This window comes from Phascolarctos cinereus, unplaced genomic scaffold, assembly GCF_003287225.1.
Source record: "Phascolarctos cinereus isolate Bilbo 61053 unplaced genomic scaffold, phaCin_HiC Scaffold_726;HRSCAF=1367, whole genome shotgun sequence".
NCBI classification, from domain to species: domain Eukaryota; kingdom Metazoa; phylum Chordata; class Mammalia; order Diprotodontia; family Phascolarctidae; genus Phascolarctos; species Phascolarctos cinereus.
Genome location: NW_027556098.1, coordinates 394,656,573 through 394,670,442, shown reverse-complemented (window position 1 = coordinate 394,670,442; position 13,870 = coordinate 394,656,573). Strand labels below are relative to the sequence as shown.

Genomic DNA, 13,870 nt, shown 5'->3' with positions numbered 1-13,870 from the left:
ATTACTTACAATGTGCCAAGCTCTGTGTTAAGTGCTAGGGACAAGAATAGAAAAACAAGGCGGTCTGCTCTCAATGAGCTCACATTCTAAAACTTACCACAGTGCCTGGCTCAAAGTAGGTGCTTAATTAATATTTGTTGATGACTCTAAGCAGGGGAGTCGATATGGGTAGGAGGGCTCAACTGTAAAGCCTAGTGTTCTTAAGAGAAGAAACACTGGATAGATGGCAAGGTCCAGGGGTTCTTTAGGGTACGTTGGCAGGTCCAATGGCAATCTCCATCTTTGAAATGGAAATGATACCATTATTGCCTTGTAGTTAAAATTATCTGAGCATTTGATTATGAATGTGCTATGCACTAACTGTGCTAATCACTGGATCTATAAAGATAAAGATGAAGTCTTCCCTGCTCTGAAGGAGCTCATACTCTTGTGGGAGGAAATTACATAGGATCGTAGGATCCTGTATTGTTGGAAGAGAACTTAGAGGCCATCTGGTCCAACCCCCTCATTTATGCAGGTAGAAGAGAGAAGTGACTTGTCAAAGGTCACACAGGTAGCAAGTAGAGCCAGAATTTGAACCTAGGTCTTCCTACTCAAATTCAAATCCCAAACGACACTGCTGCCTGTGTAAATAGTACAACAAAAGAAAACAAAGATCGCTTTGAAAATAGTACACACAGAGTGATACAAAATCCTTTCGATAGAGAGAGAGAACACTTACAACGTGGCGGTGGGGAGGGGGGGTAGGATCAGGAAAGGACTAATATAAGAGGTGGCATCCGAGCTGTGCTTTCTTTTAAAATTTATTTTATTTTTAAGTTATGGACTAAAACAAGCATTTCCATAACATACTGTAATAAAAAAGTGATTGCACATGAAACTGCAAATCTATTATGTACAACTTGCTATTCCTTTTAAATATATAGTAAAGTTATCACGTAAATTTCCTTTTTCCCTCCCCTTCCCTGCCCTAGAGGTGGTTGCCATTAGATATAAATAGGTATGTATATATATATATATATATATATATATAATTATTCTATACATACTTATGTTTATCAGTTCTTTATCTGGATGCAGATAGCGTCTTCCTTCATAGATCCTTTATAGTTAATTTGGGTATTTACAATAGTCAAAATGACTTATTCCTCAAAATTGTTCTTTAAGCAATATTGTGGTTACTGTGTACAGTGTTCTTTTGGTTCTGCTCATTTTGCTCTTCATTGTTTTGTGCCAGTTTTTTTCCCCTAAGATCATTGAGCTCTTCATTTCTTATATTTATGACCATAGATAGCTACAAAGATCTGAGCTGTGCTTTCAAGTGTGCTAGGGATTCTAAGAGGGGGAAGTGAAGGAGGAGGGATTCCTAACAATCATTATAAAAAAGCTTTTGAATTTCTCAAAAGAAAGGCATGTTATAAGGGACACATCTCATACTAATTAGCTTTCTCTGCACACTGAATTTTAAAGTGACCCCTGGACAATAGCCTTGTTTCAGACCCCACTAACTCAGTGAACTCTCTCTCGGTGCCCTGAGTCCCAGGGTAGATGGAAGCCCATAATAAGGGAACCCTAGCCGATCAGCTCCCCCTCTCTCCAGAGATGTGCCCCTTGGCTGTAATCTTAGAAAACTGAAGCTTAAGGATATTTGAGATCATCAAGCCCAAACTTTGGTTTGTAGATGAGGAAGCCAAAGTCCAGAGTGGGCAAGGGCACCCCAGTCAATAGCAGAGGAGGGCCTGAAAACCGGGTCTCTGAAATCCTCACTTCCTATAGTGCAGGACCCTTTTCATTACACCTCACTGCCTACCTTATGAGATGTGCTTCAGTGTCACTCAGCACTGTTTCAGACTAACACATGCTTATTGAGGTCAATGCCTCCTCAACACTCTTCAGGCCTTTGGCCTGCTTGGGTTAAAAAACTGATGAGTGAGTCTGTAAGTGGGAATGTGGCATGGGGAATGGAACACTGACCTGGGTTCAAATCTTGTGTCACACATTTAATAGCTGTGTGACTTTGGGCAAATTACTTAGCCTCTCAGCCTCAGTTTCCTCATCTTCAAAATGAGGATAACAGTACCTATCTTATAGATTGTTTTGTAGATGTAAAACACTTTGAGACTCGTGAAGAACTATGATTATTGTTATCCTCCTTCTTGCCCTCCTCTTCCTTATCCTCACTTCTGGTCCCTAAAGTCTTTCCCTAGTTCTTCTGGTATTGCTGTCAGAGAACCACAGAGAAGCTTGCACCAGTGATAGCCTCAGCTCTTGCAGTGTTTGCCCCTTTCAGGATCCAACATACTTGGGCCATGGCCTTCTGAAGATGTCTTGAAACTGAACCCTGAGATGTGTGAGCCAAACCCTAAGTCAGAAGTTAACTCCTGGTTTGCCGGAGCCCTCATGCTAATTCTGGGCATTTCAAAGACCTAGTGTCAGAATCGGAAAAGACTCTCTGGTCCACCACATAGCTTCACCTCAGGAGTCCCAGGGCAGCCCTTTCCACCTCAAGACAGCTGTTGTTGTTAAAAAGATTTCTCCCTCCCCAATCTTGAGCGTAAATCTCTTTCACAGAATCATAGATTTAGAGCTCAGAAGGACTTTACAGATCAACATATTCTAACCCCTTAATTTTACTGTTGAGGAAACTGAAGTTCAGAGAAATTAAGTGACTTGCTCAGGGTGACACAGGTAGCCAGTTGCAAAGTGAGGATGCAGATTCTGTTTCTCTGACTCCAAATCCATTGTTCTCTAAAGTGACTCTCCAAAAGCCTGGATCCAACCATGTCAGGCCCCTACTCAATACATTGCAGTAGGCTCCCTGTCACCTCCAAGATCAAACATATAATCCTCTGTTTGTTATTCAAAGCCCTTCTTAACCTAGCCCACTCTTACCTTTCCAGTCTTCTTACACCCTGCTCCTTGACTCATTTGATCTGGTGATACTGGCCTCCTGGCTGTTCTACAAACAAGCCATTCACTCTATCTCTCGCCTTCAGGCTTTTTCTTTGGCTGTCCTCCATGCGTGGATTGTGCTTCCTCTTCCTCTTTGCCTCTTGGCTACTGGCTTCCTTTAAGTCTCAACTAAAATCCCATCTGCTACAGGAAGTGTTTCCCAACCTCTTTTAATTCTAGCCCCTTTTCTCTGTTAATTATTTCTGATTTATCCTGTATATATCTTGTTTGTACGTATTTTTGTGTGCTTGTTGTCTCTCTCATTAGATTGTGACCTCCTTGAGGGCAGGGACTATCTTTTGCCTCTTTTTGTATCCCTAGTGCTTGGCACATAGTATGTACTTAATAAATGTTTATTGATTCGTTATTTGGCTCTGGAACTGAGCAGAAGAAATTCAATCCCCATTCCACCTGATGGCCCTTCATACAGTTGAAGAGTGGGGGCTGTTTCATGTTCATCTTTATATCACCAGCACATAGCACAGTGGCTGGAATACAGTAGGTGCTTAATAAATATTTCTTATTCCAGTACTCCCCTCTCCCCCCATCCCTTTTTCAGTTTTCTCTGGATAAGCTCCAACTTGTCTGCATTCTTCCTAAAATGTGACTTGGTTTGATTAAAATTGTAACTGACCTTTAACCGTGTCCCAAATTGGTTTCAATCCTAGTTTAAGTCCTAGTTAGGAAGATTTCTACATTGCCTAAAAATAGGCACATCCCCTACCAAAACCTTTTGAATACTTCATTTTCAGAAAAGTTGGAAAATTGTTTGTTGAAAATTGATTTTGGAGTTAGGTAAACACTCCATAATTGAGGGTTGTGATGTTATGAAAAAACCCATGCAAATGTCACAGATTGGTGTGGGGGTAGGGACCTTGCTGTGAGTGAAGACATCAAGAGAACACTCAGATAACAAAATCCCCCACCCCCACCCCAACTACAGACCAATCCCTTCTCCCACTTAAGGGCAAAGGAAAGAGTTTTGGACCAAGGGGACTTGGTCTTGAGTCTCTATATTAATGCACATCACTTCCTTCTGTGACCTACTGTTTTATTATTTAACAAATAAAAATAGGCTTTCAAACCTACCTTCTAGGTTTATTCTGAGCAAAGTGATCTGTAAATCTGAAAGCACTATATACATGCAAATCATTGCTATTATTATTTCCAGTATCCAAGATTGTTTTGAACCTCTTTCTTGCTTTCTCTGCTACAGATCCTTCCTGCCTTCTTCCCTCCAACCTCCCATTCCATGGGACAAGAAGTATTTCCCAAGTTGGCCCCCCATATCTAATGGGTCATACATTCCTATTAATGTAACTTTAATTATTGTATGAAAAAAAGAAACTGAAAAAGGGACATTTTGGTGAGAATCAAAAATATTCATTCATTCATTCTCCTGCATTTATCCACCCCCTGCAGCGTCTCAGCAACTGTTAGATTTGGCATTACTAAGATTAAGAAAACAAGAACCAGCCTCTGCCATTAACAAGCTTATATTCTACTGGAAGGGGGCTTTACAACAGGCATAAAGATAAGTAAGTACAAGATTATTTGGAGGTGGGGGCATGTGGAGAGCGTTCTCAACTTCAGCAATCAGGAAAGACTTCCCAGAGGAGGTGATGACTGAGCTGAGCTTTGATATCTGGAGATTTGTTAATGGTCCCAGGTCTAGTGGGCAGAGGGGAATTTGAATTTCCCTATCATGTCACATACCATTTGAAAACTCCCCTGGCTTAAGTGAGTCCCGGCAACTTTATTTGAATAGTCTACGTTGCAGTCAAAGTAAATATTAATTCCATTATGCCATAAACTTTTATTTATCATGACAGCAAGTCATAAAGTTCTCTTACTAGAATATAGCCACCAAATTGCGTATCATAGATGAGATACAGTGCTCACATTGGATTCGAGCAGCAATTACCCAACATCCTTTATACTGGTCAGGATTAAATGTGCTTTCTAAATGTGGGTCTCAGCCTGAGCTTATGCAGAAAATCTTCCTTAGCTATCTTCCACCAGCCCTGAAATACGAGGAGGAAGCCACTTTGGAGTCACAGGAAGCATAGGCCAGAGATAAGGACCAAAGTGCACCCAGCCATCCGACAGTAACTCATTTAAAGAGTTCTTTGCATATTACGTGTCTGACTTTTTTAATTACATAAATTGCTCATTATGAGGGCCTCGTGATTGCCTTACTCGGTGGTATTGTGAGAAGTGTAGGTTTTAATTATTCCTTTTTGATATGTAGTGCATTTGGACGTGTTCAGGGTGATGGTTTAGAAAGATGCTTCTGTTTTAATTGTTGGATTAAGTGGCAATAGATGGCTGTGTTGATTTGATCCCTAGACTTTGGTGGTGTGGAAAGGTGATAAGGACCCATTTTTCACACCAGCAGCCTAGGCTGGCTTATGTTCCTCTGTCCCCTGAATTTGTGTCCAGCTTTTGGGGCACAGTAGGGACAGACCTCTTCATGGGCAGGGCTTCCCTAGCCAAAGAATGCAATGCAGAATTCTGAGTCTGGGTATTTTGTCTTACTTTGTAAGTCCAACAATTTCCCCTAACCCTAGTGTCAACTTCTTTAAGCACCTCAAATGCTGAAGGCGAAGCTTGTCAGGCAACCACTGTTACTCTAAGGTGATGGTTGGCTTGGCTCATCAGTAGTCACCTAGATGATTTACTCAATCAACCGAACTGTGACGGGGGTTTTGTGGTATTATAATATTATAATAGGGTTGGGTCATAATATCTTAATGACATTATTGCCAGATAGAACTGTCTGGCTGTATAAGAAGAGTGTGGACTGTTTCGTGTTTATTTTTGTATCCCCAGCACCTAGCACAGTGCCTGGAACACAGTAGGTGCTTAATAAATGCTGATTGTTTGACTAATCGACAGTGCCCTGTCTGGTACCTCTTCTTACATAAAGCCTGTCCTGAGCTCTCCCAGTTGTACTGTTCTCTCCCTCTTGAAATGTCCTTGAATTTGCTTATCTCATACCTTTGTATCCTCCCAACATCTCTCACATCCATCCCCTTCTCTCTGTTCACATAGCCTCTCGCCCCTACTTCAGGTCTTTGTCACCGCTTACCAAACAGACTTGGAATGGCTTCCTAAGTGCTCTTCCCATTGCCAGTCTCTCCCCTCTCCACGCTATCTGCCACACAGCTGCCAAACTAATATTTCTAAAATACCATTCTGACTATGTCACTCTCCTCAGAAATCTCTTGTGGCTCCCTGTTGCCTCTGAGATTAAATGCAAACTGCTCAGCCTAGAATTTAAAGCCTTCAGCAATCTAGTTCCTACCTACCTCTTCTCATTTCAGATTGCTTCCCTCCACACACTCTCCAATTGAGTGAAAAATGGCCTGCTAATTGTTCCCTGTGTGTGACATTCCATCTCCCCACTTGCGTTTCTGAATGAATAAGAATAATAAGCAAGGTTTACATGATGCTAGAAGGTTTGCAGAGTGCTTTACGTGTGTTATCTGATCCTCACAACAACACTGTAATAACACTACATTAACCCTACTTTGCAGATGAGGAAACTGAGGCTGATAGAAATTAAGTAGAAAGAGAAGAGGTAACAAATATGTCTTAAGTGCTACCATGTACCAGGGAATGTACTAACCACTTTACGAATGTTACCTCATTGTATCCTCATCACATCCCTTGCAAGTAAGTGCTGTTAGATTGCCTCTGTTTTACAGTTGAAGACTGAGTTTAAATGACTCACCCAAAGTAATACAGTCATGTAAGTATTTGAGGCCCAATTTGGACTGTTTTGACTCTAACTATGGCACCCTATCCCTATATCATGAAGCTGCATATGAAAATGGTCCTCTAGGCCTGGAGTACATGTCCTCCGTACCTCTGTCTTGGAGAAAATCTTACTTCTTCCAAGATTTGACGCAGTATTACCTCCACCCCAGGACTTTTACTGGTCCCCCCAGTTGTTAGCACTTTCTCCCTCTTGAAATTGCTCTGTATTACCTTGTATTTACTTGTGTGTAAGATATGTGTCCCCCTCTGTAGAATGTAAGCATGGTGAGGACAGGAAAGAAAGGATTCATATCTTTCTATCTATATTTATAGCTATATATCTTTATATGCCTAGTACTCAGCACTGTACCTTGTACTTGTGGACATTTAATATTTCCTTGTTGAATATAAGCATCGTATGGATCAGAGGTCAAAGGATTTAAATTACATTATTTTAATTAACAGAAAATCTATTTTCCTCCTGTTAATGGAAAGGGGGAAAAAGAAAAACAAAATCCTTGAAACAAATATACATAGTGAAGCAAAATAGAGTACTACATTGGCCATATTAAAACAAATTAAGATCATAGGATTGAGAGCTGGAAACTTAAGAGATGATGTAGTCCATCTTGTGCTCCCACCACACTCCCATTTCTAGGCAAGCAGAGGGAGGTCCAGAATGTTCTGTGGCTCATTGAAATCTACATGGGTTACAGTGAAGAACAGAACCAGGATTCAAGACTGGCTCTTCCAAATCTCATGCTTTTTGAATTATTCCATGTTACTAAACATGATGACTTGAACCTTGATCCCCAGGGGGCTCTCTTTTAGATTCTGGGAAGGAGAGGGTTCTTTAAGGAAGGTGAGATGCATGGCAGAAAGACCTTCCCTTCTTGGCATTTCCATTTTTCTCTGGGGCAAATGGCTGCCCTGACCTTTTCATCTTCATCCTACACATTCAACATTCCACCTCTCAAGGCAGATTTGTCTCATGAAGACAAATCATTTTGAGCTCCATAATGCATTGGTAATCTTTCAGAGGCTGTGGGGGCCCAGCTTATTGTCACCAAACCCATGGGATTGATGAGTTGTGAGACCCGGGTGGTAGTTTCAGGGTAAACTTCCAGGACTGGCTTGTGCTTATCTCTAGCCACTGATGAATTAAAACTCAATTAGTCCTCCAGTCCTTGAGAGGCAAATATTTTAGGACTCACTTTTGGCAAGTCAGGGCATTTTCTTCCTCAGATAAAATATGCGTTTGTCAATACAGCAGGAGCGTTGCCTGTTTTCTCTTGGGACCTGCTGCCTTAATTATTCTCGTCCAGAATGGGTTTGGCTTTCAATGCCAGTGAGGACTGGGCTTGCAAATAGATGGTTTGAAGGTGATCTCAGTACTTTTCAGCCAATGTTCCACCCTGGTCCACTCTTCTAAGTGTTTTTTTTTTTCCATGACTGGTGCTGGTTGCCATCACTGAGTCAACTACCCTCTTATATTCAGAACAGGTGAGTTTCTTTTTCTGGCACCAGAAGTGGTTCCATGGAGGAGAAAAAAAAATGATATAATGGAATGAATGCCAGCCTTGGAATCAGAAGACCTGGGTTTAGAGCTCAGTTCTGCCCCATATTGTGCCAGCCAAATAATCCTGTATAAGTCAGATTGTCTTTCTGAGCCTCAGTTTTCTCATCTTCAAAATGGGGTTAATCATTCCCGCACCTAGAATAATCAATGGGAGGAAAGTGCTTTTTAAGCCTTGGGGCACAACAGAGATGGTGCCAGTGGTTGTGATGATTCCATCCCCAATCTGCCAGCTTGAAACACAAAGGCTATTCCCACCCACTTTCCTCACCTGCCACTGGCTTCCCAGACTAGACTATATCCATATAACATGAATAACACACTCAATGCATGGAGCTTCAGTCGATGTCATTAACCAACCCCTAGTTGTGCCTTTATAAATTTTACACACTGCTAAATTATAAATATGCAATGTTGGTAGTAATGAAATATGCAACGATAATATCTGCAGTTATAAGATTTGTAATTCAGCATGCGCAAGCTATAAATAAGGAGGTGTTGGGGGATTTCATTAGTTCCTAGTCCTGGGGCCCAGGTTCTTTCTCAGAACTGCACATTCACCCTGTGGGGCCATTTTGCTGGTGGATTATCCATGGCTGTTTTCTCTATGGTGCTGGGATTTGTTCTCACGGTCATACCATTGAAAGCTTCAAGATATTTTAAAAATCCTCAGGCATTTAAAACCCTCCACCAACCTGGAACCCACCTACCTTTCCAGGCTTACTTTGTGTTGTTCTCCCCGTTGTCCTTCAGTTAAGTGGGCCTGATTAGTTATTTCCCATACAAAGAATTCCTTCTCCCACCTCTAAGCTTTTGCTTAGATACACTGCGTCCTTACAACCATGCCATAGTTAGCGCGTACCATGCCATCATCTCCCATCTCTGAAAGTCCTTGGTAAAGCACAGGTGCTGCCTTCTGTCCCATGCCTTCCATTCCCACGTAGTTAGCACTTTCTTCTTCTTGCAGCTCGGTAGCTAAGTGGAGAGAGTGCTGGGCCTGGAGTCCCAAAGACCTGAGTTCAAATTTGGCTTCAGACACTTTCTACTTGTGTGACCTTGGGACAAGTCACTTATCCTCTGTCCCAATTTCTTAATAACCAAGACTGCCTCACTGGAATGTTGTGAGGATGAAATGAGACAATATTTGTAAAATGCTTAGTACAGTGCTTGACACATCACAAGTGTTTAACAAATGCTTATTCTCTTTCCCTTCCTTTCTCTTGAAATTACTTCATATCTTTTTGCATGTACTTTATACTTTTATACATGTTTTATTGCCAGCTCCCCTTTTGTCCCCAGTAAAATGTAAGCTACCTGAGGGCAAGGATTGTCTTCTTTTTGTTTCCCCATCACTTAGCACACAGTACCTTGTACAAATAACTTGGCCAATCATCATGTAATGAAACAGTAGCAGCACCAGGATTTCAAACCAGTTTCTCTGACTCTACTTTCAGTGTCTCCCCTCTGGCTGGTGCTGCCAAGGTTTGCCATGATGTTTGCCTTTGCAAAGGAACCGAATCTGTTGCGTGTTTTGTGTAAAACTATAGAGAAGGGAAAGAAATACACTGAAAAAATAAGCTGAGGTTTTGCTCTGGACTCTATGTTTAGAGTCATTTTTTTATACCCTGCTGGGTGAAGGGGAGCGGGAGGGGAGGAAGTAGGAGAAGAGTCAGCTTGTCAGTCACTTCTTTTAGTCCAAAGAAGGATCTGCCCACCTGTAAGGTGGGAACCTTTCCTTGTCTTAGGCCAGGGCTCCCCTGGGAACTGTTAGCATCATGGTAAGGTGGGGAGAGGGATGGATCAATGGGAAAACAGATTTCAGTGAACAGAAACCAGGAGTTAAACTTCCTTTGTCAGTTCCATTGTGGACCATAACATGTGTCCTTTGGCTTAACTCTAGCAGGGAGAGGCTTGAGTGTTAAAAATACCACCTCTTGGTGTTAGGTCTTGGTGGGTAAGGAGGTGGATCCCTGTAGGATGAATCAGTCCATCAGGGATGCATAGTTTCATTGAAGCGGAAAGTCCTTTCACCAACACACATCACCATCCCTCTAATGCTTAAGAGATAAATCCTAGAAAGTTGTTGAAGGCTCAGACAGGTCCTGATGTGCCCATGGTCACACAGCTCCTCAATGTCAGAGGTGGAATTTGAACCAGCTATCTCCAAGAACTCTACTCATTGTGCCATGCTGTCTCTGATATCATCTGAACACTGATTATAGAGTCTAGAGGTGGAAGGGCCTTTAGATTCAACCTCCCTTATTTTATAGAAGGGAAAGGGAAGTCACTTGTCCAGGGTTAGTCAGGTAGTAAGAAACTGAGCTAAGATTTGAATCCAGGTCCTCTAGCTTTAATTCTACACTGCTGCACATTAATACTCATGACCCTATTTACATATTTCTTCAAGGTTTGCATGTATTTTCATATTGTTAATGCAAAATCTCTCTAGTATCCCATATATATGTATATATGTATGTATGTGTGTGTGAGAGAGACAGTGTGTGTGAGGAGGGGGGAGGAGAGAGAGAGGGAGAGGGAGAGGGAGAGAGAGAGAGAGAGAGAGAGAGAGAGGTGATGTGGAAAAAAGAAGTACCTGGTCTAGGGGGAGGAAAGGGAATGCTGGAATTTCCCTATTGTCATCAATAATACCTACACTGGTGAGGAGGAAACCATGATGCAAAGTGTCTCATAAGGGCAAAAGTCCCTGCCTGGAATATTGCCCACAGGGAAGGGGCTGCTGGAGATGGCCATGCCTCTGGGTCCCAAGGGTTTGGCTGCCTCTAGATGATGCCCTTGAGGCCTCCCCTTCAGCTGAAGGCTCAGGGAGATAGTCCTCTAAGCTCCCATGGATTCCTTTTTGTGAGAGAGTCATTTTTAGGCAAATGTCAGCAGTAGGTTTGAGAAGCTCTCTCCAGGGACCTTGCTATACATTTGAGCAGGAAACAGTCTTTGAGACCTGACAGCTTGTGTTGCCCAGGGACCCAGGCCTCTCTGACTCAGTCCCCAAAGAGGACACTAGAATTTCACAAGAGTCCCTCTGGCTGAAGGTGACCTTGAGACAATAGCCCAGAGGGAGAGTGGATTAGGAGAGCCAGGGCCAGGGGTGAAGATGGCTCTCGTGGCTGGAGTGGGGAATGAGGGGCCCTCGGCAGGCAGAAGAGCCCATGGTGAGGGTCAGCATCGTCCCTGCTCTGGGTAAGTGATTAGGAACTGTTGCCTAGCAGTGCTGCCCAGCGACTGAGCTTCAGTTTAAATGTGCCAATGCATGTTAGAAACTGGTGCCGTGGGAGAGAGGGAGCTCAGACACCACAAGCCACAGACAGCCTCTCTGTTGTTAGCCCAGCATAGCTGTCTGGGCATGAGAATTAGAGAGTTCTGCCCTGCCCCACATCCTGGGGTGAGGGATTAAAAAGTAGTCACCTGAGAGTGCTTTATGAAAAGACTCTGAGCCTTGGAGGGCCCCATCAGATCCCTCTGCTTCTCTGTGTCTCTTCCTCAATCTTTCTTTGTCTCTGTCTTTCTCTTTCTTTCCCCATCTCTGTCTCATTGTCTCTGTCTCTGTCTTTATCTCACTTTTCCTCTGTCTCTATCTTTGCCTATCTCTCTCTCTCTCTCTCTCTCTCTCTCTCTCTCTCTCTCTCTCTCTCTCTCTCTCTCTCTCTCTCTCTCTCCTCTCCCCCTTCTCCTCTCTCTCCCCCTTCTCCTCTCCTCTCCTCTCCTCTCCTCTCCTCTCCTCTCCTCTCCTCTCCTCTCCTCTCCTCTCCTCTCCTCTCCTCTCCTCTCCTCTCCTCTCCTCTCCTCTCCTCTCCTCTCCTCTCCTCTCCTCTCCTCTCCCAAAAGAGGAATTAGAATCTTTCTAAAACATAAAATGCTAGCTGTAGAATTGGAATGAACCTCAGAGAGTATCACTTTCTGGTGCAATGCATTTATTTTACACATTAAGAAACTGAGACTGAGAGAGATAAAGTGACTTTCCCAAGCTTGCCCAGGGAGTAAGTTAACAGAGACAGGTTTTGAACCAAATCTTCTGAATTCAGAACTAGTACTGAATTCCACAGTACTGCTTATAGTATACAACTCTCCTGCTCAGAAACCTTTCATGACTCCCTGTTCCCTAAAGGATAATGTTCAAATTTTTTTAAAAGTCTGGTAATCAAGACCCAGTTGAGTCCCAATCTCATTTCCCATGAATATCTATGCTTTGTCTATATTTTATGCATGCTTGCTCTGTATATATCTCCGCCTAGTAGAATGGAAGTTTCTGCAGTGCTAGAGCTTTTCCATTTTGGTCACTAGGTGGTATAGTAGATAAAGTGCAATTTATATTTTATATATGGATATGTTTATATTCGACTCATTCTGCTTATGTCATGTTTGTACATAGTTGTTTTAAGTCATCTCCTTTATTAGACTGAACTCTACGAGAGCAGGGACTATTTTTTGCCTTTCTTGTATTCCCAACAGTTAGCATAGTGCCTTGCACATAGTAGGTGCTTCATAAATGCTAGTTGATTTAATGATAATAATTTATAACATTTATATAGTACTTAGTGTGTGTCAGGAACTGTGCTAAGTGCTTTACAATTATTATCTCACATGATCCTCATAATAACCCTGGGAGATAAGTGCTATTATTACCTCCATTTTACAGATGAGGAAACTGAGGCAAATGGAGGTCAAATGACTTGCTCAGGGTCACACAACTCGTACATGTCTGAGGCCAGATCTGAATTCAGGTCTCCCTGATTCCAAGCCCCATTGCTGTATCTACTACATCACTTAGATTTGAGGAAGACCTGAGTTCAAATGCTGTTGCTATCACTTACTACTGTGTTACCCTGGGGCAGTCACTACTCTTCCTAACTTTATTCGTAACCTAACTTCATTTTCATCTTTTATAAAATGAGGTAGTTGACTCAGTGGCTCTAAATCTATGATCCTATACTATCTTCTTACGCACCTAGCCCAGTGCCTGGCACATAGTAGGTGCTTAATCACTTCTTGTTGATTGACATGCAAATCTTCTGTCTAATCAGATCAGTTGCTGTGTTGTACCCTGTACTTCCCATTGTCATTTCATAGCATCTTAGGTTCAGAATGTTTGAGCTAGAAGGGACTCATTTGGAATGCCTTCCCCCCCAACTTCTGTAAGTTTTTGGCAGGTAAAAAGCTAATGTGATCCTCACTCTCATGGAGAGGTGTTGTGTTCAGGACCAGGGAGAGCTCCTCTGTACTATGCCCTCCTTAGACACTTATGGAATATTGTCCTTGGCTGATGGTACTTTTTTTTTTTTTTAGGAAGGGCATTGAGAACATTCAGCAGTCAGGATACCCAAAGGGCCTTAAGATTTTTCCATTATGAAAAATGGTTGGAGGAACTTGGGTTGTTCAGCATAAAGAAGAGAAGTTTGGAGGGAAGAGGCATGATAGCTACCTCCAAGCCCCTAAAGGGCTATTGAGTGGAAGAGGAGTAGACTTTATAAAAAGACTTTGAGCCATGGAGGGCCGAATCAGATCCCTCTGCTTTTCTGTGTCTCCTTGCTGTTGTTGTTGTTGTTGATGATGATGATGATGATGGTG

General features: G+C 42.4%; 1 protein-coding gene across 8 annotated transcripts in view; it reads left to right on the top strand.

The window, feature by feature from the left end:
- CAMTA1 (calmodulin binding transcription activator 1) overlaps window positions 1-13,870 on the top strand; it is a 1,299,703-nt gene that overhangs the window by 633,326 nt on the left and 652,507 nt on the right. The gene's annotated exons all lie outside the window — the stretch shown is intronic.